The sequence below is a fragment of the Lissotriton vulgaris genome, chromosome 8 (assembly GCF_964263255.1).
Source record: "Lissotriton vulgaris chromosome 8, aLisVul1.2, whole genome shotgun sequence".
Classification (NCBI taxonomy): Eukaryota; Metazoa; Chordata; class Amphibia; order Caudata; family Salamandridae; genus Lissotriton; species Lissotriton vulgaris.
The window spans coordinates 327,917,652-327,941,178 of NC_141696.1; the positions used below are offsets into that span (position 1 = coordinate 327,917,652).

General features: G+C 44.5%; 1 pseudogene across 1 annotated transcript in view; it reads left to right on the forward strand.

Moving 5' to 3' along the window:
- The window catches only part of LOC147697001 (suppressor of tumorigenicity 14 protein homolog), a 381,221-nt pseudogene that overhangs the window by 301,098 nt on the left and 56,596 nt on the right, over positions 1–23,527 (forward strand). Inside the window, exon 15 of the transcript XR_015299131.1 lies at positions 1,360–1,543. The product of XR_015299131.1 is annotated as a suppressor of tumorigenicity 14 protein homolog (transcript). The remainder of the gene's footprint in view (positions 1–1,359; positions 1,544–23,527) is intronic.

The following is a 23,527-nucleotide window of genomic DNA, read 5'->3' on the forward strand; positions in this document are numbered from 1 at the left end:
GACCACCTCTACTTGCGACACCCTCTCCGACATTTTCTTGAAATCTGCTCGCATCAGGTTCACCTCCGTGGAGATTGTGCCAACCGTCGCCTGGACGTCTGTGAGAGTTCTCATGATGGCCTCCAGTGTGACTTTTCCAGTCCCGTTGGTGTCAGAGGAAGCACCGGCTGAGTGCCGACCAGGTCCTTGTGAGTGGCTGTTATGGGCATAAGCAAACTTGTCAAGCTTGGATTGCGTCGCAGCCATGCTCCTCGTGTTCTTGCCCGTCATGATGGCGTGCTTGAGTTGCAAGTGTCCGTGCAGGCCTTCCTCCCGATGTGGGTCGTCGAGGCAGCCGGTAAAAGGTGCAGGGACCCCAGGGTCCAGGTCCGTCCCCGCCTGTAGTGCAGCCGGATTATGGCTGCCGTTGGATTCAGTGGAGAGGTTGCCGCTGTGATGATGGCGGCGTGCACAGGTCCCGGATTCCGTACAAGTTCCCTCCTCCACGTGGGTCGTATGGTCGCCGTGTGTCGCCGGGGACTGGTGCCACTATGGAGAAGGCCGCCTTCCTGTCCAACGGCAGTTCGGAGTAATGTTCAGTGCTGCGGGGGGACCGCGCCGACCCAGGCGCCGTCTGCCTATTAGCGCCGTAGTGGTCGGGGCGCTGTGCGGGGCCTCCACCGTCCCTGCTATCACTGGAGTCTTGGCTTAGTGGTGCTCCCAAGTGCAACGTGAAGGGAGCGCCGTGGTGGAGCTCGGCGCCAAGCAAGGAGGAGCGGTCGCCGGCCAATGCCGACTCTTCCCGGCCGGAGAAGGTGCGCTTCCGGTCGGCACGCCCCCGAACTCAGGGCCGGTGCTGCCGAGTCGCTGTAGGCCTCTTCTCACTATCGACGGATGGAGCACTTCTCGGCGTCGGATTTTCGCTGGGAGCGGCTCGTTATGTGCCGCTCGGTTCCCGGGGCCGATTTCACCCCTTCAGGCAGGTCAGTATACGGATGTGCTTGCGGATTATTGTACGGGCCGGATTGCCTTGCGGAGCTCCCGGGTTAAGCTGCCGCCATGTTCGGCAGTTGGCCACGCCCCCCCAGAAAAAAATACTTTGATGATTTAACACTTGTACAACCTTTTCAGTCAATTAATATTCAATATAATTTTAATGACCAAAATTAAAATTCATGTCAAATGGATTATGATATATTTATGTATGTATTTACTCTTGAATGATACTGTACTTATTTCAGGTTTATTCGATTTTATATCTGGCAGTTTTATTTGAAATTTTATTTTAATGCCTAGGTTGGGACAATAACATTTTGTCTTATCTTCCTTTCTCTTATCAAGTTTGAACTTTGGAATTTTCCTTAATGTATTTTTTTTCAGACTGTGGACGAAGCCAAGTGAAAAAAAACAGAATTGTAGGAGGCGAAGATGCAAAATCTGGAAAATGGCCTTGGCAAGCGAGCTTACAAATAGGAATGCATGGTCATGTGTGTGGAGCATCAATTATTGCAAAGAAATGGCTAATTTCTGCTGCGCACTGTTTCCAGGACACTGACCTCATCAGGTATGTAATATGGCAATAACAACAAAGGAAGCCTATTATTTTTCAAAATTATGCTTTTTAAGGGATGCTATTAGGAACCAATGAAATTTAAATTACAATGGCATTATTCCGAAAGTTCCCATTATAATTATTACTTAAAAAACCTGAGAATACACCATTAAGCACTACAGCATAATTATTTTGTATTGCCAATGTTTATTGTATAAGAATGACTGTGCAAATAAATGCATAAGGTCCATCTTAATTAAGTTTATGGGCTCAAGTCTGTTTAATTGTTTCATCAGCATGCGAATACGACAGTTAGCACAAACTCTTCTTCTAGTCTAATATTAAGGCCCTGTCCTGCCGGTTAGGGCCTTACCTTTTTCTGCTATATCCTATTTACAAGGGCAGCGTAAATAGGAGGCAGCGCCAAAATTAAGAACAGGGAAAACCCGGTCTTAAAAGGCAAAATTAGGAGAAATGCTTTATTTCTCCTCGTTTTTGCTGTTTCCATGTGTGCCGCCTTGGGCAGCACGCATAGAAACAGCGAATTGCCTATGATTGTTTATGTGCAGGAAGGTCCCCCTTCCTGAACATAAACAATCATAACAAATAAATTCAGTTTTGCAACTTCTATTTGTGCTGCATTAAGCAGCACACATAGAAGTTACAAAACAGCATTTAAAGATTATTTATGTGCAGGAAGGGGGACCTTCCTACACATAAACAATCTTCGCCTCAACACAGGCACCCTTGCAGCATGGTGCAAGAGTGCCTGCATTTGCACTAGGCAGCTGAACTCTGCACCAGCGCTAGGGGAATACGGCACATCCCAGTATTTTTAGAATGGAGAAGTGTGGCAATAGCAATGTTTGCTTAATGCCATGCTTCACCATTCTGCTGTAAATATGCCCTTATTGTGGGAGCACTGGTAGAAAACTAATGAACTGAAAGTGAGTGGCTGTTGTTTCTGTCACATGCAGTTTTGGACATTATCTGTAGTAGCCTCGCCCAAAATAATTATTTACGTATTTATTTATTTATTCATTTAGTGTTATACAGAGCGCGAAGGTGACCCGTTAGGGTATCAGAGCGCCTTAAAGGGATAACACGTTGTGTACAAGTATGAAATAGTCAAAGAAAAAAAAACATAAGTAGGGGAAGAAGGAAGTGAAACAATTGGGGAATAACAGGATGTATACAATGTTCAGATCATAATACAGAGAAATCCAGCAATTGCATTTGTGGGAGTACAAGGTCAGTACAAGATGGATAGTAGCCAGTCAGTCCAAACTCTAGTGGCAACAAAAATAGGCAAAGCCGCTGAGCGGTGTGTGCAAGGCATGATTTATGGGAGAAACTTGCCCGTTAGGAAGGTTTTGTCTTCCTTTTTAAATACTGAAAGAGAGGGAATTCTTCTGATGAAAGAGTTCCAGATTCTTGGTGCGGCCCCAGAGAAAGCACAATTGTACGTTTTTTCCTTTCGGAAGTGGGGTGGCTGGAGCACAAAGTTTCAGGCAGATCAGGAGTTTCTGGCTCCTCCAGAAACCATGATTTCCTGGGCAAGATATGCAGGGGATTTCGATTGCAGCCCTTTGTGGGTGATACATGCCAGTTTGAGTTGGATTCTGGCTTCAAGAGGAAGCCAGTTCAGCACCTTCAGATGCGTTGAGATGTAATCGAATTTGTTTGAGCCTGCTAAGAGTCTGGCGGAGGCGTTGTGGCAAGCTTTTAGGGGGGCCTTGGAGATCTTGGGCAGGCCTGAAAGGGTTGAGCATCCGTATTCAATTCTGGAGATAACTAATGCCTGGACTGCCATTTTTAGGTCCGAGGCATCAAGGAAAGGTTTTAGTTTCTTCAGGTAGCTCAGGTGAAACCTAGCAGTTTTATCCAAAGCGTTGATGTGGTCTAGCATATTCAGCTTGCTGTCTAGGATTATTCAGAGAGATTTGGCAGATTCCACTACGGTCGGTGGGCAGTTTAGTGTTGTGACTTGGTCCATTCCCGGATTTCAGTGATACTTTTAGGTTGGGAGATTAGAAGGAACTCTGTTTTTTGTGCATTTAGTTTGAGCTGGTTGCAGGCGAGCCATTGAACAGTCAGCTTCAGGGCATCATTCAAAAAGTAGATCTCCTCTAGAGATGAGAACTTGATGTAGAACTGGGTACCATCAGCATAGATGTTGGCGGTACGTAATAATTCCGCTAACGGTTCAAGGTAGAGATTGAAGAGGGTTGGGGAAAGATTTGATCCTTGGGAGACTACGATCGTTATCGGGAAGGAGCAGATAGATTACTGTTGACTAAGAATCTCTGGGTGCAGTTCCGGAGGAAGGATCTAAACCATTCGAGAACAGTCCCCCCTACTTAAATCCTGAATTTGAGGCGTTCAAGTAGTTTCTTGTGGTTGACTGTGTCGAATGCAGAGAATAAATTCAATAGAATTAGGAGACATGTTTTGCCTTGGTCAAGGGCTTGAAGAGCATCATTCACAATATGGAGAATAGTAGTTTCCGTGCTGTGCCCAGGCCTGAACCCAGATTGGAATTTGTCTAGTAGATTAAAGTTGGAGATATGTGGGCTCAATTGAAGTTTCACACATTTCTCCAGAGCTATCTCTAGAAGTGGGATATTGAATATTTGTCTTAAATTGTCTGGAGTAGCAGGATTCAAGGTGGTTTTTTTAAAGATGGGGACGACTTGAGCAGCTTTTAGAGAGTCAGGTATGGACCCTTGTAGCAGGGAAGTATTGATTATTGTAGTCCAAATGGGAATGATAAATTGGGAGGTCGCTGCCATGCAGCTGATGGGGAGTGGGTCATTAAAGTGGTTATTTGGATTTAAAGAAGATAGATTTTCCGCGATGGAATGGTCGTCACATAACTTGAAGTTGGACCAGTGCGCTTGATTCTTGGGTTTTGTCTAGGGGGAGAGAGGAAAGATGGGATCCGGCAGTAAGGGGCCAGATGTTGGTGGTGGAATTAAGTTTGTTTCCTAATTTTGGCTGTAAAGAAAGAGAACTCCTCACAGGTTATTAGGGATTTTGAGCTCCAGGTCTAGACATCCAGTACCAAGCACTGTTTGATACCATTGCCGCTCTGACTCTAACACACTCCAGAATGATGCTTCTGGGGGACTTTAATCTATGGGACAACGGGGCTCTAGGGAATCACCTGAGAGACATGAAGCAAACGTGCGAGAATCTTAGTTTATACCAGTTGGTACAACGGCCAACCCATCTAGGAGGACATGTGCTGGACCTCCTGTTTGCAAACCAGACTGAGACGGAGGTCATTGATGTACTGCCTCAAAGCTGGACTGACCATTTTTTTATCCATTCTAGGATTATAATGCCCAGTCCAGCGAATAACAACATTCGATCAGTGACCTATCGCAAGGGAAGAGATTGGGACAAATTGATAAAAAACCGAACAGACCCAACATTCCAGAACCAGACCTTATTTGCTCCTGATGAGTCAGTAGACCAAAATTACCAAACATACTGTAATTACATAACCAGAACTCTGGATCTGTGCGTCCCTATGAAACAAATGAAGAATAGAAGGAAACGCTCAGCCCCTTGGTACAGTGAGGAGCTGAAATTAATGCGAATCACATGTAGACAGACTGAGAGGAGGTGGCGAAGGTCATACCTAGAGTTAGACTGGAAAGAGCTGAAACTAGAGCAGGCCAGGTACAAGGAGACTATCTCCAGGTCTAAAGCACTTTTTTATGCTAAACCTATCCTACAGCACAAAAGCTCTCTTTAATATCATAAGGGATCTCTCTAGCCCAACCTGTATGGGTAATAAAGTGGTTGCATCGCAGAAATTGTGTGATGAGATTGCCACCTATTTTGATGAAAAGATCACCAAAATTGTTGGAGGGTTTGACCAAGGTAGTGTTAGCTGCCAGGATGAACTACCTTAGATACTAGCTGAGGAACTCTGGGTAGAAACATCTCTGGAGTATGTTCAACCCCTTACTGAGGAGCTCTTCAACAGCCTTGCCCAAAGTGTATCCTCTGGGTCTCCCCTAAACCCCCTCCCTCATAAGATCTGGAAGGAGTTTGGGCAAGAACTACTTCCCGGGATGTGACAGATCTGCTGTCAGTCCTTAGAAGAAGGAGTGGTCCCAGAGGCATGGACGGAGGCAGTGATAACCCCCCTGCTCAAGAAATCCTCTCTGGACCCAACAAATCCAGCACATTTTAGGCCTTCATCCCTCCTGCCATACCCTATAAAAATTCTGGAAAAGGCTTTCAACAAGTCCCTATCATGCTATCTTGAAGAGAATCATCTATTGGATAGGGATCAGTTTGGCTTTCGCCCAGGACATGGGACAGAAACAGCTTTGGTAACCGTACTGGATAACCTGTGAATGCGAGCCGACAATGGTAATTCATCTGTACTAGTGCTACTAGACATGTCAGCTGCATTCGACACGGTGAGCTATGTAGTGCTGTTGGGAAGGCTGGAAAGAATAGGTGTGAAAGGACGAGCTCTGAAGTGGCTGCATTCGTATCTATCAGAAAGACAACAGCTGTAACCATGACACAGTTCGCCTCCTTTAGGTCTCGGATACGCCACGGGGTGCCACAGGGCTCGGCAATAAGCCCCATTCTTTTTAACATATACTTGCGCCCTCTGATCCCCATAACTAAATCTTTTGGGATCGACCTGGTCAATCATGTTGACGACACCCAATTGGTGTTCGCTCTGGAAGGGAAGCATGCGGTGACCATGGACATATTCCAGGAATGTATGCGCCAGACCTCTAGTTGGCTCAGAAAAAACTCTCTGCAGTTCAATGGGGGGAAACAGAGGTGGTATACTGCTCTCCTGCTAAAATGGCTCAGTACCTGCAGCTAGAGTTCAAACTCACCCATGGGGATGACCCATTGGTCCCAGTCAAAACTGTGCATAATCTGGGTGTCCTGGAGTATGACAACCTCCAAATGGCATCAGAGGCCAACAAAACGGTTTGCGTTTGCTTTGCTTTGTTAAAAGCACTTCAGCAGATTCTTCCTTTGCTGCCTACTGATGCTAGACCTCTTGTAGTGAGGAATATAATTCTGAGCAGACTGGACTACTGCAACTCCCTGTATTTGGGAGCACCACAATATATCTTGCAGGGGTTGCAGAGAGTCCAGTCTATAGCAGCAAAGCTGGTGCTAAATAGGCAACGCATGTCTTCCACGACATTGGCCCTGAGAGACATCCACTGGCTGCCCATTAAGGAAAGAGTCAGTTTCAAGTCTCTATGTATTGTGTTTAGAGCAGTACATGGTATGGGCCCTTTATCTCTGCAGGAGAAATTCACCTGGCATAAGCCCATGAGACATCTTCGTTCTTCCAGCGCAAATCTGGTAACAACTACCAGATATAAGAAATCCAGAATGGGAGGCAGGCAGTTTGGTACGGCGGCCTCACGCCTCTGGAACAAACTATCTCAGAGCATTAGACACACTAACTCCCTGTTATGCTTCAGAAAGAGTTTGAAAACCTGGCTGTTCCCTAGGAACGAGAGCAATGCGTCCCACTGATAATTAGGCCTGATGTTTGCTGATTTCATCTGTCTAAGTCTTAGCGCCAGGATACCCTTAGAGTGACAGTTCAGCTATACAAGTTTGGCATACAATACAATATAATACCTTTGAGAGATTTGGGGTGGGGAGAGGATGTCATTCTCGCAACGTGCAGCCAGCTTCTCGAGATCTATGCTCTTTGTGTCCATGAGCCAGAGTTTAGTTTCACAAGTTGTGCTGGCCTTGTCTTGTGGGTGCCAGGTAATAGGAAGGTAATAGCGTTGTGGTCAGACCAGTTACATGAATATATTGAGTTAAGCCTGATCGCTGTTGCCTTAGCAATGATACAATCAAATGTGGCGCCTTTCGTGTGAGTTGTTAATATGCAGGCTTGAGTAAGTGATTGATCAGCAAGGAAGTCTTTGAGGGCATTAACCTGAGGGTTATTGAGGTCATTCCAGTGCAGATTAAAGTCTCTGAGGAAAATGTCATTGGAGAGGGTGGAACCTTAGCTGTAATGATTTTCATGAGGTAGTCACTGAAGGTGTTGTTCTTGCCTGGGGATGGTAGAAGATGTGCAGTTTGCACAACTGGGTAGCGTCGCTACATATGGAGAGTTCGAGATATTCGCAGGAGTCGGTGGGGTCAACGTGAAGTTCAGTGACGAGGAGGTCTGAGCGGTAAATGCAAGCAATGCCTTCCCCTTTTTTTAAGTGCCTGTCAAGCCTTACGATGCTATATTTTGAAGGGACCAAAAAAATCTAGGTAAGGTGACGATTGTTCATTGAGCCATGATTCGGTAAGGATTGCTACGTCAGATTTTTGGCTCAGGACAAGAGCGGCGATGTCAGAGGCATGCATTGCTGCTGATCCACAGTTAATTAGGAGGAAAGAGAAAGGAGGGTTGGTGCATGTATTGTGAGTTTCGGAGGATAAGGGTGCTTGCGCTAAGTTGTTGCTGTTTACTCCTCTGTTACGGAGAGTTGATGATCTAATAGAGTTGATTGCAACCATGTGAATTAGTGAATTAAGTATTCATCTTTCTTGTCTGGAGGACTGGAGGCGTCAGGAGAAGACTTATAAGATAAGAGGAGGGCTTAAACGTTGTCCTCAGAGAAGTAGTAGGGATGCTTGCAAGGGCGACGGTGTCTAAAACCTGGTAGCAAGGGTTGAAAGAAGGGCTTGGTGAGTGGGGAAGATATTCGAGATAGATTGTTCAGTGAGATTAAGGATGCTTTTCAGTTCAAGAACAGAGTTATGGATGCTCTGAGCTATGCTGGCTACTCTGAGTTCCAGAGTTTCAAGGTCCATAAGTGAAGGTTGAACTTGTGGAAAAGTGACCAGTGGGTCAGACCTTGTTCTGCTGGCATGGTCGGGTAGCCTTGTAGTGGAGCTCAACCACCCTGCATCTAGGTTTCTGAGAGGAGGGGTGTGCGAAGGGCTAGGCCTGCTCAGCAGGCTGGACATAGGGCTATTAGGGCGGGTGTCTGCTGCGCGATGAGTGACTAGTGTGTTAGTCACTATGAGTGTTGGAGAGGAGCAAGGGTTGGAAGAGGGCTGTGGGATTGTCTTATTGTGAGATGATGGAGGTTTGGGGGAGTGGAGGGAGGTTCACTAGTAGACATAGGAGAAATGCTGCACAGAGTGTCTTTTTGCTTGGGGAACACCATGGGTAGAGTCAGGTCAGTCTGAACCTTAGGAGAGGGGATGCAAGTGAAAGTGGCTGTAGGCCAGAAGCCCTTAGCCTTGTCCTTAGAGCTGCATTGACCGGAGCTATGAGAAGAGTCAGATGGCAACAGCAAGCGCTGGGGGAGCCCAGAGGGATAGAAGTCATGCACATGTTTTTTAAGGAAGGTGAAAAAGTCAACAAATTTGTTGAGATCTGTGTTTGGCGCTTGGATCAGAACTGTGCAGTTTTTGAATAGTGTAATGCTAAGGTCAGATCTTAGATTATGGGAGGGCACAATCGTGAGTTTGGCGCCAAAGGGAATGTTCCTGGATTCATGTACGTTAAGTAGGTTAGATATGGCTGCACGCCATAGTGCTGTTTTTCTTGAGTAGAAAATAAGGTCATTGATAATTGTGCCCTTGTAGGCATTAAAGTACAAGTCAGAGATCAAAGTCTCACAGTGTCTTCTCAGGAGGGTACGTTTTAAGGTTTTAGCAGCGGTCCTGGAGAATTTAGGAGGGTATACGATGGCGTAGGAGTTGCCCCCTGTTGCATTCAGGCACGAGCCTGCCATGCTGGAGAGAGAAGGGGATCGGTGAGGCCAGGAGGGCGAACTTAGATAGGCTGCAGGAGTGGTTTAAGCCTTAATTCTGAGAGATTGCTACTCCGGGTCACAGTCAGGGATGGCCGCTGAGTTGCAGGGGCAGAGGGAGAACCTACATTCGATTCTGAGCCAAGGTAGCATGGGCGATCCCATTCATGGTGCTGGTAGATCATGAGGAGGGACAGTAATCCAGTAGGCAAACAAGAAGACTGACCTTGTGAGTCTGACCCTGGCTAAGGCAATCCACGGGTCGTCACCAGAGGAGGGTGGGGAGGAGCCCAAGAGCTCATTGGATCAAAAGTTTATGGCCGGGCAGCTGGCAACCCTTCAGTCCATTAACTCCAGCTAGCAGGGAGATTGCGGTGAGTAGGACGGTGCGATGTGGCTATGGGCAGATGAGTTGAATCCAGTATATACATTAAGAAGTGTTCAGACAGTATATCAGTAGGGCATTCGGATGGTAGGCATTCCTCCTGGTCTCTCAAGGAAGGTTCCTGCAATGCCCTAAATGCAACTATGCTTCTGTGTTTATATACATCAAAGGCAGGCAGGAGCCAACAAGTCATCAGTAGCAGGCAGAGGCAGGAAGGAGCATTAGAATGGGGTGTTGGGCTCCTCTCGTAGATTTGGTAGGATTTGAGCTACCACAGTGGCCACAGAGGCCAGAGCGCCTTTTTCCATAGTTTTAATGCCAGGTGGAAAGGGGGCAAGTAGGGGGGTAGAAGCTCCTCCTGCCCACCCCAGGAAGGCTAGTGCACCGTGTTGGCCAAAAAGACGACAAAGGCAGGCAGGGAGAGATCTCAGTCAGATGTTGGGCTACTTCTAGTAACCTTTGTAGGATCTGGGCTATATTGGTAAGACCGTCCCCAGCGTCTGTACCTCCAGCTGTACTCCTGGTGAAAAAATGGTGCAAAAGGATGGTAGGCACTCCATCCAGGGCAGGTAGGGGGAAAGAATTGGAATCAGAACACATTTTGCAATATGTCAAAGCTAGTATTTTATGACATTTTTATTTTTTCTTAAGCATATTTTTATTAGAAGGTATCAGCGCATGGTATATTAGCCAGTATAGTCATAGTATAATGATACATATTACATATCAAACAATAGTATCCGCATTCCAGCGAACCATAATTTACAGCATGTTCCATATAGTAGCATGTGTATAAACCTATAAATACCCAACATTGTTCCTCATTCCATTTTTAGATCGCCATGGTCCTTGCCCTCTCTGTATAAATTGCTGTAAGGACATACCTCAGGCTGAAGAGTCATAACTGGATAATACTGCAGCAACGTGCTACATAGCATGAAACTTTAAGATGAACATAAACTCTCTTACTTCCCCTCCCACCTCCCTCCCCGTAGACTCAGCAAACAAGGACATTTTCCAACCATATATTCTGTCCAGCTCAGCATAGCATTTCATACACAAATTTCAATATTCTGGTCCCCGGCAGCAACCCACTGTACACTACAAGACTCTAGCGCAGCCCAAGTTCTGTACTCACTATGCCTCGCCCAAATACACCCTATAAGCAATACTCTAGTATGTCTACTGTGCCAAACTCTTCCAGCAGCATATTCCATTCCATAGATATAGGTGTCTTACGCAGTCCACGTTGTTCCTGTCTTTTTAATTCTGCACCTTCCGCCCTGCCCCATCACATTAGCTCATCATACCATTCCTTCAGTGACGGTGGTCTAGCAGTTTTCCATTTCATTGAGTGCCAAATTATTAAATTTAGTGACTGGGTTACCTTTCTTCCCTTTGGGGCCCAGCCCCAGCAAACAGTATTCCAGCCTGTCATTATTTCTCACTGGAGCACATACTGTTACCCAGTAGTGTCGCAGTCGTGGGCAATTCCACAACATGTGTAGCAGATCCGCTACAGGTAATTGACCTCGTGGGCACACATCCGATGCGTCTTGAAACATAGCACTCAGCTTACATGGTGTCAGGTAGGCTTGATGCAGGAGCATGAGTTGTATAAATTTGAGTTTCTGGTTTTTCGACACCTTTCTAGGGTGTTCTAACATTGCACCCCATTTCTTGTCGCTGAGCGCTCTACCTATATCCACATCCCATTTGGCACGAAGGGGTTGGAGAGATACCATTGCTACCTTTGTACAGCCATTTCGTTAGGTGTTGACCGTTTCCCATCAAATGTTGCATTGTGACTAATGCGTGCGTAGTTGGTTCCACACCCCCAGGGGCCCATTTAGTACATAGTATTTAGTATGTAGTGAGAAATACTTGTGTGTAGAATAAACAGTGTGTCGGGCTCTCCGTGTTCTCAAATGAACACATTGTGAGGCATCAGGGTACCCTCTTTGAAGAAATTGCCTACTGTGGTCACTCCTACATCTTCCCATGCCCTCATTATCCTATTAGTGACCCTGCCTAGCTGTATGGGGATCCCCAGAAGAGGTATAGTTGGGGCATATGGAGTCACTGTCTTGGTGTACCTTAGGAATATTCTCCAATACAACAATGCAATTTTCAGTAAATGTGGCTCCGTTGGTGGAATCTTGCTGTTGGGCGACATCAGTGCATGGATCTCACCCCTTTGCCAATCTAATTGTGTCATGTTTATTTCCTGCAGATTCCGCCCCGCCAACCAGTACGCCAGCCACTGTAACTGACTCGCGTAACAGTAGGATTTCAGGTCAGGGACCCCTAACCCTCCTTGTTTAGTAGCTAATTGCAATTTTACAATCCCTATACGCCTCTGCCCTTACCCCACACCAACTCAATCAAGAGAGAGGATAGCAATTTGAATATCTTGGATGGCACTATAATGGGTAGATTAGTGAAAAAGTACAATAATCTAGGGAGCACCACCATTTTGGCAATTGCCACCTTGCCTGCCACTGATATAGGCAGTGTGATCCAGAACTTTATTTGGGACCTAAGTGAAGTAATAGTACGATTTAGGTTGCCATCTAGGAGGTCCGTTGTATCTCTATATATATTTATTTCCAGATATCTAAAAGTGCACAGTGCGATTTGGAATGGCCAGTTCTCAAAGTCCAGCGAACCAGTGTGTGACGCATCCGCAAAAAAATAAACATAGGATTTATTCTCATTCATTGACAGCCCGGAAAGTGTTTGAAATGTGGCAAATGCAGAGGGTACGGGTTCATAGTCATTATCTAAGTTCCTGAAATATAATATTAAGTCATCTGCATATGCAGATACAATGTGTCTGTGGGGACCTAACACTATCCCCCTATGACCCACAATAGTGCGCAATACCTGTAGCAGAGGTTCTAAAGGTAGAATAAACAGCAGGGGAAACACTGGGCAGCCCTGTCTCGTTCCCCGTGCAAGCTTATATTGTTGCGAAATATGCCTTTACTGTTCGCCCCCACGCCGTTGGATTCATATACAAAAACCTCACCCATTTTATGTATTCTTCTGGTATGTCAAATTTGGACAGGGCATAGAGCATATACTCCTAGTGCAGGGAACCACAAGCCTGGCGCAGGTCTAATTAAATACATCCCACTGCATCGGTTCGCTGGAGGATATGGGTCATTATTTGATGTAGTCTCCTAATGTTAAGAGCTGTGCTAATAATGAGAGGGGCCTATACCCTGCCATGTTAGTGCTATCCCGTCCCGGCTTTAACAAGGAGACCATGGTCGCCTGAAGTGTAGTGTGGGGAAGGGTGCCAGCTTCTAATGATGACTGATATAATCGCTGCAAATGGGGTACCAACAGGTCAGCGAATGTTGCATAAAATTCAATGGGCAGTCCATCTCCACCGGATGACTAATTAAGGGGTAAGCTCTTAATCGCACTTTTGATTTCCATACTGGTCACAGGGTGCCCCAGTTCCTCTTTGTGTGCTTGCAGCAGTTGTGGGAGCTGCAGACCGCCAAAGAATGCCTCGAGTTCTGTGTCCTCGATGACATCCGGTTTTGTATATAGATTTTCTTAATATACCCTAAAGGCCTCATTTATGTCTAGTTGCATATATACCATATCACCCGTTACATTCTTAATTTCTAAAATGGGAACGACCGTAGGAGCGTCTATAACAATTCTGGGCAGTAGCGGGCCCGCCCTGTCAGCTACAACGTGTTGTTTCTGTGCATAAAGCCTAGAATCTAAAAGCCTTAGATCTTTCAATAGTTCTGCATGTTTAATGTGAGCTTCTTGCAGCTGTAACTGATGTGCATCGTTCAATGTAGCCATCTGCTCTAGTCTCCCTAAGGTATTTTCTATGTCAGTAAGCTGAGTAATAAGGGTATGTCTCGCCCCTGCTCTTGTACTGAATGCCACTCCTCGCATTACAGTCTTAAATGTGTCCCAATCTATCCAGGCACTTACTCATTTTGGTATTCACAAAAGGCACTTACTCATTTCGGTTTTCACAGAAGTTAGGAGTCCTAACTTTAGGACTCTTAAATGCCTTCTGTGAATACCGAAAGTCTTCAAGTTAGGATTTTTCTCAGTTTAGGAGTAGTAAAGTTAGGACTCCTTACTTTAGGACTCCTAAATGCCTTCTGTGAATACCGAAAGTCTTAAAGTTAGGATTTTTCTGTTTAGGAATAGTAAAGTTAGGAGTCCTGTGAATACCGAAATGAGTAAGTAAGTGCCTTCTATGAATACCAAAATGAGTAAGTGCCTTCTGTGAACACCAAAATGGTAGTAAGTTTAGGATTTTGTCTTAAGTTAGTTCTGTGAATCGGGCCCTGAGTCTTCCAGTAACTGTGGTTGTAGTTTCCATGTCGGCACTAGGGTAAGTATTTTGCCGCATTGCAGCGTAATCTTCACCGGATTATGATCCAATAGTATTTTCCCCAAGTGGGTAGAGTCACTAACTGCATTCAGCAACAAAGAAGTGCAAAATATTCTGTCGATTAGAGTATGTAATTTGTGCGTCTGGAGTAAAAGGAATATTCCCTATCTGTCGGATGTGTTGCCCTCCAGACATCTACAATCCCCATCAAACTGCCCAGCTTTTCAGGGCATCCGCTAGTTTTCTACTGATCGTGTTATTTAATGGAGGGTGTGACCTGTCTAGCTCTATATCCAGTACTGCATTAAAATCACCCCCTATCACCCATGGGTAGTCCTCCTAACCTATCAATAGTGTATTTAAAACCTCTAGGAACGTGTCTTGCTCAGTGTTCAGAATATAAATACTTCCCAGCACAATGTGTTCCCCATTAAGCACCCCGTGTATTAGAACATATCTGCCATCTTTATCAATCTTTTGTTCTATTAGTTTAAAAGGCGTACCATTTCTAATCCATATTGCGGCCCCACGAGCAAAGGCCGAATATGATGTGAAGAACAATTGCCCTCTCCACTTCTTGTTTAGCTTCACTGCTTCATCGTGATTTAGATGGGTCTCCTGGAGGAATACCACATTCACTTTCCGTCTATTCAATTGGGCTAGCAGTCTATGTCTTTTATGGACTGAGCCAAGTCCTCAAACATTCCAGGAGTTGTACTTATATCTATCAGGGCTTGCCATCAGGTCCTGTGCAATGTGGTCTCCCATGCCCAAAGCGGTTGCTGAGTTGTAGAAGCATCATAGTAGCTAAAGCTGAGTCTACAAAAACAACAAAACACCCCAATACTATGTTCCCCTATTAACCGCATAGGACCAAATCATAACTAGTACTTCAACCTGGACTCAATTGAAACAGTGCCATAGTGCAGTCGCCAAGGGGGGGGGAGGCAGCCACTGTGTTAATATTGGTCATGTACCTTGGACATTTACCTTAACTGCATCGCTCTAGCACAAACCCCTTTCCCGCATAAGCAATGACTTAGAGAACAGGGTAACCTACGACATCATCAGCAAAACAACCTACTTGACAGCATATTATACAATACCACTCCCGATGAGCCCTCTCCATCAGTTCAATAATTGTCCACTGTTTGTGCGGTAACCAAAGGAAACGGTGTTAGGCTGGACTCAGACTCTGAACGAGCCGTGGCTCCATCCGAGGAGTGGACAGACACAGCCCGGATCCAGGCGTCATGTTCCACCAGCACCGCCGCCATCAGGAGAGCATCCCTCTGGCTATTCGTGATCTGCTCCGCAGACGGGGCCGCGACGGGGCCACCACGGGGCCCCCTCCACCCCGGCAGCCTCCATATGTGCTGTAGGTTCGCGCTGCGGCGGGGATCGCACAGAGCCACTCCGTGGAAAGGAGGCCTGTAAAGCAGGGGGGGTGAAAGTGATCTCCAGCCAGTCTGCCGCTTCCTCCGGGTTCTCGAAGAAAATAGATTTTTGGCCATGAATCACCTTCAATCTACCCGAAAAGAGTAAGGCATACTTCAAATTGTGCACTCTCAGTTTCTTTTTAACTTCTTGGAACGTGGCCCTTGCCTTCTGTACCATTAGCGTAAAATCTGGTGACAAGGAGATCGTTTTATTCTCAAAGTGGATAGGAGCATTCTCTCGTGCAGCCCGCAGTATTGTGTCTCGATCCTTGTAATTCAGAATACGTGCTATCAGGGGGCGAGGGGGCGCTTCCAGAAGGGGAGGCCTAGGCGGCACTCTATGCGCCCTCTCCACACTGTAAAGAGCCGTCAGTCCCTCCCTCGCCACATGCTCCTAAACTGCGTGGGGTTGCGTCCTTCGCTCTTCTCCGGTATTCCCAGAATTCACACATTGTTTCTGCGGGACCTCCCTTCTGCATGATCCACCCTGTCCTGGACTGGTGCCGCACCTGTACCAGCTGGGTGGTTTGTTCAGTTTGTTGAGGCATTACGTCATCTAAAGCAAGCTTGTTAGATTTCACCTTTTCTGTCAGCTTCTTGTGGTCCGCCTGCAAAAGATTAAAGCCAGTGGCGAGCGATCCCAACTGCGTTTCCAGTGCAATGCCCGAGTCCCGTATTTCTTTCAATATTAGGTCCCATTTATCCACAGGTTGTGACTCCTCTGTAGGGGGGATCACATCAGTTTCTGATTCCTGTGTCTCGCCACTCAACAGCACTGTGTTGGTGTTCTCAGTGGCATGTGAGTCAGTTTGCTTCGCTCTAGTGCACCCCATGGTGCCAAGTAAAGTCTGTATTTGTGGAACCTTTATCACCCGATCTCCAGTCCAGTCGGGAACACCAGCAGCGCCGCCCCAGAGGTGTGGAGTTAGGTCTCCGGTACATTACTGCTGTGTCAAACTTTGTCTCTTGGAAGAGGGGGGCGTTTGTGGTAGTTATTATCCCCTTTAGGACCGTTGATGCCACTCCTCACTGTCCCTAAACACCAATCGACTACAACCTGCGGCATTATGCAATGTATTCAGTTCACATATGCGACGTGTGTGTACCTGGTTTGTTGCGCAATTCTGGCTCCACCAATGAGGGTTCTAAGGCAGCCGTACCCTCTCCCTTCAGCATATTCACAGGACTCACCCGTAACGCATCAGGAGTCCAATCGGCCCAGCCTCTTCAATTTGCATATCACTCTGCCATTCTACTGCGTGCCTCTCAGGTCTTTACAATGCATATACCACTCGCTATGTATTCACAATTCAGTGCAGTTGACCCCCAATTCGTACGCTATGAATCCAGCGGCTGAGCCCCAGGCTGCACTCATTCATGGCTCACGGCCACCACGTCTCCAGGGCCTCAATATTGCATTGGGATAGGGCACGAGCAGCGTAGTATGGCGCGTATTGAAACCTGTGCACCACCCTACCTCCGTGTCCCGATAATAGTGTCACTGCCCCACTGAGTATTCCGCATCCAGCTGACCTCTGCAAAGCTCCGCTAAGCTCCCGCAGTACCTCGGCCTCTTGTTGTCGATACTTTCACAGTCCTCCAAGTGCCATTTTACCTTCCCTCCGACAGCCTATTCCGCTGTGCCTCTCTCTAAGTTTCGGGGATCGCAGGGCAAGGCTGTAGTCATGCGCCGCCGCAATTCACAGCTGCCGCTCATGGATCGGGATGGGGGGGACTTCCTCCGTTGTCCCAGTAAGGCCGCTCACTCGGCTGTGTCCAATAGCTCTCTTCGCCCTTTCCCCCAGGGCACCCTGCGCAGCAGCAACGTCCCGATACCTCTTTATTATTGCATCCAGGCTCTCGGTGGTCAGTCCGCCAGTACCTTAGTTGTTCCGCCGCATAATGCAGGTGTTTATTCTTCAGTAGTACCCCGTTCTGCCAGGATAATTTGACAAAGTGTCGGGTTTGGCACGGAGCTCTCTCAGCTCACGTCCGCCATGCTCTGCAGTTAGCCACGCCCCCGCATTTCATGAAATAAATTATAATTTTGTGTAATTTCTGGGATATGTTGTGTGAATGTCCTCTAAGTGAATTTCATGAATTTCACCCAGGCCTAGTTACACTATAAGATAAACGCATACAATTAAACTTGAAAGTACATCTGCAGCCTTTTAAAGATGGAGTTTATTTCAAAACTATGTATTTGAGTACTGATACCTAGTTAATCGTATGTCTGCTTCTATTTGAAGCAGTAGTGTGCAACTTTGAGGTCCATGTATCATGTTCACAGAAGCTGAAGGAAGTATTACTCTACCAATCTGTATAGGTACATTGATCACATCAAAGATTGGTTAAAAAAGGCATATTTATAACATGATAAATGAATACATCAAATAAAATGGCAGATGGTCTTCTTTTTAGAAAGACTTGTGGGAGTCAAATATGTATGCTACACATGCCACCAATTGAAGACCTGAAACAAATTTAGTATAAGTGAGAGATGCAGCGTTATGGAATCTAACATACGTGCCCTCTTTCTTTGCTCACAGTGTGGTAGGGAAAGAGCAATAAAGAGTGGACAGAAGCCAAACATGAAACCCTCTTTTATGAGATAATTTTACTCAAAATGCTGAAGTGATATTGATACAGGTAAACACACCACCCAGTACACCAGCTTCAAATATAAAGTTACACATTTTTATTTATAAACCAGGAAATTCAGCGAGTGTAAAGACCATGTATGTTAATGGTACAATAGGTCTCAAGTAATTATTGTGACGAGAATATGCATCCTTGCATAAACAGGTTATTGTTAATTCACAATGCAGTTTAAATTCACATATTTGTATAATTTAAAAGTACATATCCTGATATTTCTATATAAGAATGATCACCTTAAATCCAGTAATCTGTTATTCCAGGGGTTAAAGTAAGATAAAGGCTTTTGAAATCTATAAGTGTCCAGATATCAGCAATGACTTCTGAAGAGGCCATTACTTTATCTCTAAACAGCACTGGCATTCAACCAAGTCTGGATGCATGCTATGATAAGAGAAAGATTCAACTAGATACATGGAAAATGACCTTGTGGAACTTGGCAGTATCCCTACCAGCAAAGTTACACCTACCACATACCTCTCCCAGAAATTAAGAAATCACATGCAGTGATTTAGGATTAGGTGCAGGATTTTGATACAAGGATTTAGATTTAGCAAGAGTGTGTTACTTTTATGGACACTGTTATGACGAATTAGGTTTAGGAAGGAGATAGAAATGTGATAGGGTGAAATTTGTCATTCTGTGGGATGGCATTAGTAGGGGCTTGAAATTGGAATGGGTTTATGACGTTGTGAGATATTCTGTGAGAAATTCTGTTGTGTTTCACATGCAAAGTAGATTTGATAGTATTGGCTGTGGGGACATCTGCACCCTACTGCGTTGATGCATTGGTAAGGACTTCATACCATCCTTGCTGTTTCGATTAGTGTCCTGTCTTAGGTACCTGGTGTCTCATTGCTGAACAGAAAGCAGGGTTCCTCTGGTGCTCCCCCTGCAGGGCTCTCCCTATTTGTTGTATGTCAAGAAACCTATATTTCAGCTGGTCAAACACTTCTTTAATGGTATTGCAGGTTTCAATGTGGGCTGAGTTGCATTTCCAATAACCAGTAGCTGCAGGGTGTCTCAGACAGTCAGTAACCATAGCAGCGGTTGATATCTGAAATCACCATTGGAAAGCAGACATGGGGGACAGTTGCTTGGTTCCCTACAATGCATCTGACCTCATGACGTCATCGATACCTAGAGAGAGAGAACGAGTGTGTGCATGAGAGAGACAGAGAGAGACATGACCAAGTGCATACTAATAAAGATTGATGGGGTAATGTGTGTGTGTGCAAATGTGTGTAAGTGGGTGTGTGTGTGTGTGTGTGTGTGTGAGAGAGACAGAAAGATATATAGAGAGGGAGCCATGGCCTCCAGCACACACATTAAGATTGATAGAGATTTTGTGTGTGTGTTTGTGCGATAGAGAGACAACGTTGTTTTTTTTATGAGCATTCTTTGTCACTGTGCATTATGTGATCATGTATAATTTCACTTACAGCGATACAGGGTTATCTGTGCATGGGATGGTTTGCTAACTCCAAGTCACTAAAACTTCCAGTTTCTAATACAAAACTTAAATATTGTAAATCTACACATTCCAACATTTCACATTCTTGGTTCTCTTCACATAAAGCTTCTGAAACTGATGAGATGTTTTTGGAAATTAAAAATCAAGGTGGGCCTTTTTTGTCCCTTGGATATGTCGCATTCTGGTGAGCATACATTTGGATATGCAGCAATGAAGGTGAAAGGTGGAAGATGCCCATCTATTGTGGGTAGAGCACCTAATACGGTATTTTGTGAAATGTTGTAGGGGAATGGGTCTGACCTAGGGAATATGTATTTTGCTGCTGTATCCTGCAAAAGTGTTGTGCTTATCTTGTGTGAATAATATCATATTGGGTGAAACCACTGAATTGTGCACCTCAATAAATGAATGCTTAAATTAACATCATAGGTCAGTCAGTCAGTCAAAATACTTTATTTCGATAATTCAATATCATAAAAAGACGGTGAAGCATACTATACAATCAATTACACATTAAAAACAATTACAAAAAATATCCCACAGATTTCATAAAATTGTTAAGAAGAATCATTTTACATAAATATAGCTGCCATATTACATACTATATTAAAAGACCAATATATACAGTGCAGAAAGTCCAACTTTATAAAAATTCAATCACTTACAATTTATCATTCTCTTGTTCCTGACCCTAACAGCACCCACCAAATAGCTGGCAACATGGAAAATGATCCTGGGGCTGTTGAGTAATTGCAGATATAGGAGAGCGGGCTTGACTTGAAGGAACCTTGCCTCCTTAAGGATAAGAACAAGAAACTTGGTCCTTATTGCCGTGTAATGACCACAAAACATCAAAAAATGCATTGTGTCCTGCGTCGAAAAATGATCGCAAGAACACGGTGGTGCCTGATCAGGACTACTCCATTCAGAAAAGTGACCTAAGTTCAAGGGGATCATATTAAAACGAAAACGTGTTAAAAGAAACCTGTGGAAAGAACGATTAACTAAAACCAGGTGAAGTTCAGGTCCTGGAGGATTAGCAACAATAAGGTTGGCCCTTACAGTGGGTTTTCTAAACTCAACTTCCTCTCTGTTTAACATCAATATTTGTAATATAGCCCCCTTTATTAGTGCTATGTCCTTGCGAGTTATTTTGTCAGGTGAGAGAAAGAGCTCAGGTCTCCCTAATTTGTAAAACCAATGTTTACCATAAGATAACCACTTAATTTTATTTACATTGTCTAATAAGAGGCAATCTTTAATAATGACATGATTCAATGAGAGTTCATCATTCAGCCAAGTCTTCAACCAGGATATTAAGGGGGCCACTCTTATCGCGTCTGTAATGAAATCGGCCCCTAGCTCTGAGTGGATCGTATAAGATGGGGAAGACTGTGGCACTGGTAGAATAGTTCAAACAATGTTATGTGATAAGCACTCCTTAGTTCATCAATTTAACCTAAGTTTTATCAAATTATATATGGTGCTAACCCATATCTTGACTAGCCCCTACCCAAGTTGGTACAAAATGCAAAAAATCACAGAAACCTGTGGTATGGGGAGCCCTATCCACTCATGCATAATTACGTGCTTAGTTTCCCTTGTTTTTTATATACACATCTTTCATCAGTTTAAAACGTTGTGGTTCAACAAAAGTTAAACTAAAGTGTTCGCGAACTATATCCACAGTCATACAGATCAGACTAAGAACGTGAAAAAACTAAATAAATTATCATCAAACAGTGCTTTGTGTTTCCTTTCTTCAATAGTTTTATTCTTCTTTTTTCATCAATGCAAGTTTGAATTCCTCAAACATCTCTCCGTTATTCAACATATGAAGCCATGTCCCAATGCATTTCGGTATGCACCTTCGTCAGGGGAATGTGCTACAAATAACATAAAAGTCTATCACATGTATGTCAAAGAAAATATAACATTTACAGTTTCATGCAGTACATAATTTTTAGAATCAGTCTTGAACAGAAACCAGAAGATCTCATAGAGTGTAAATACATCACATGTGTGATAAAGATCATGCTCAACAAAGTTCACCTGCCACCTATTAGACCAAAACATGGTATACAACCAACACCGCCACCACCTACTGCTCACTACATGCAAGTGTGGACAACGTAAAAAACGTGTAAAACCATGTGTGCCGCCAAGTAATCCAAAATTCAAGAAGTGCCACAGTTGTGCACTCTTACCTTCACTCACAGCAATAAGCCAACAGAAATCGAATTCCGGGCTATCCTAGTTCTAAAAAATTAACGACGAAAATCTTACTATACAGACTCCAATCCTTGATGTCTCGTTAGTCCTAGTATAAACAAACCAGTACTTACTCGGTCTTCTAGACCCCACGTTTAATCCTTACAACGATGTTCAAATAGGCTCGTATCTTTGCTCTGTAATACAGTAACAGGAGGGCTCCTTAGTATTTAAATCAGTTATAAATGCGGGTTCTGCTTATTCCACGTGGATTATGTCTCACCTCTAACTTCGAATGCACCGCGTAGCTCTCGGGTTCTTTCGTATGACTCTCACTGTTAGATCGGGACCGTGCTAGAGACGCCGATAAATGGCGTGTGACATCATAGTGTTCTAAACATGGAAAACGGACTCTCAGCTTACTCATCCTCATCCAAAATGGCGGTTACGTTTACTTTACTCGGCAGAATATGAACAGAGGCTTCTCTTCCTAAATTAAATAACGAACACTATATTTACCTAGAATTCAAAAAATATAAAAATTAAATAAAAAGTGACTATTGTGTGTGTAGTCTAATGTTATTGGTGAGATTTATTGAGCATAATTGTAACACATGCCTAATGTAAACGAATACATTAAAAATGCAAATAGCCAGCATTCATATTACAACACTAATTTACAGAAAACAAATCATTTCAATCTTATCATTTAGCCCAAAGGGGCTCAGCGTCCTAAGGGACTTAATCCAGTATGTCTCTCTTTGTGCTAACAGTTTAATTGTGTCAACATGTGGTTTTTCCACCAGTCTCTCTAACACAGTAAATTTTAATTGAGGTATCGTATGACCCCTCTCATGCCAGTGTACAGCCAAACATGATTTCACATTTTTTGTTCGTATCGTACTCTTATGTTCGGTCATCCGAACCTTCACCTTCCTTGTAGTGCGTCCAACATAAACAAGTCCACATGGACACTTGATTGCATATATTAGAACACTCGAATTGCAGTCTGATGTATGTCTCAAGGTTATCTTTTTACCTGTGTGGGGGTGAGCAAAAGTATTACCTATCAAAACATTGCCACAATGGCCACAGTTTTGGCACTTCATCATACCTTTCTGACCTAGATCCGTATTTACCTGCTGGCCACCTTTCAGAATTTCCTTAATATTCCTTGATCTGGAGTGTGCAAAGAGAGCTTTGTCTAGAAATACCTGCCTAAAATCAGGTTCTTGCTCAATTATTTCCCATCTCTTCCTGATGCATTTCTTTATGGCCTCTGCGGCTGTGGAAAAATTTAATACAAAGACCTCCCTCCTGTTTTTGCTTCTTTCTCTCTTTTCTAACATAGTGGATCTGGGCATGGTTCTAACTCTGTTTTCAGCTTGGTCAAGAACTGTGTCCGGGTACCCCCTTGTTGTATACTCTGTGCGCATTCTCATGATGGTTTCTAACCCTTGATTCTCATCTGAACAAATTCTTCTTGCCCTGATGAATTGTGACAATGGGTGGTGTTTTTTTAGAGATTGTGAATGGAAACTCTCAAAGTGTAGGGCATTGTTTCTGTCTGTTGCCTTCTTAAATACACTAGTTGCGAGTGTGTTCCATTTCCTTGTGATCATGATGTCAAGATAGTTTATCTGTTCTGTACTGATAGTATGTGTAAATTT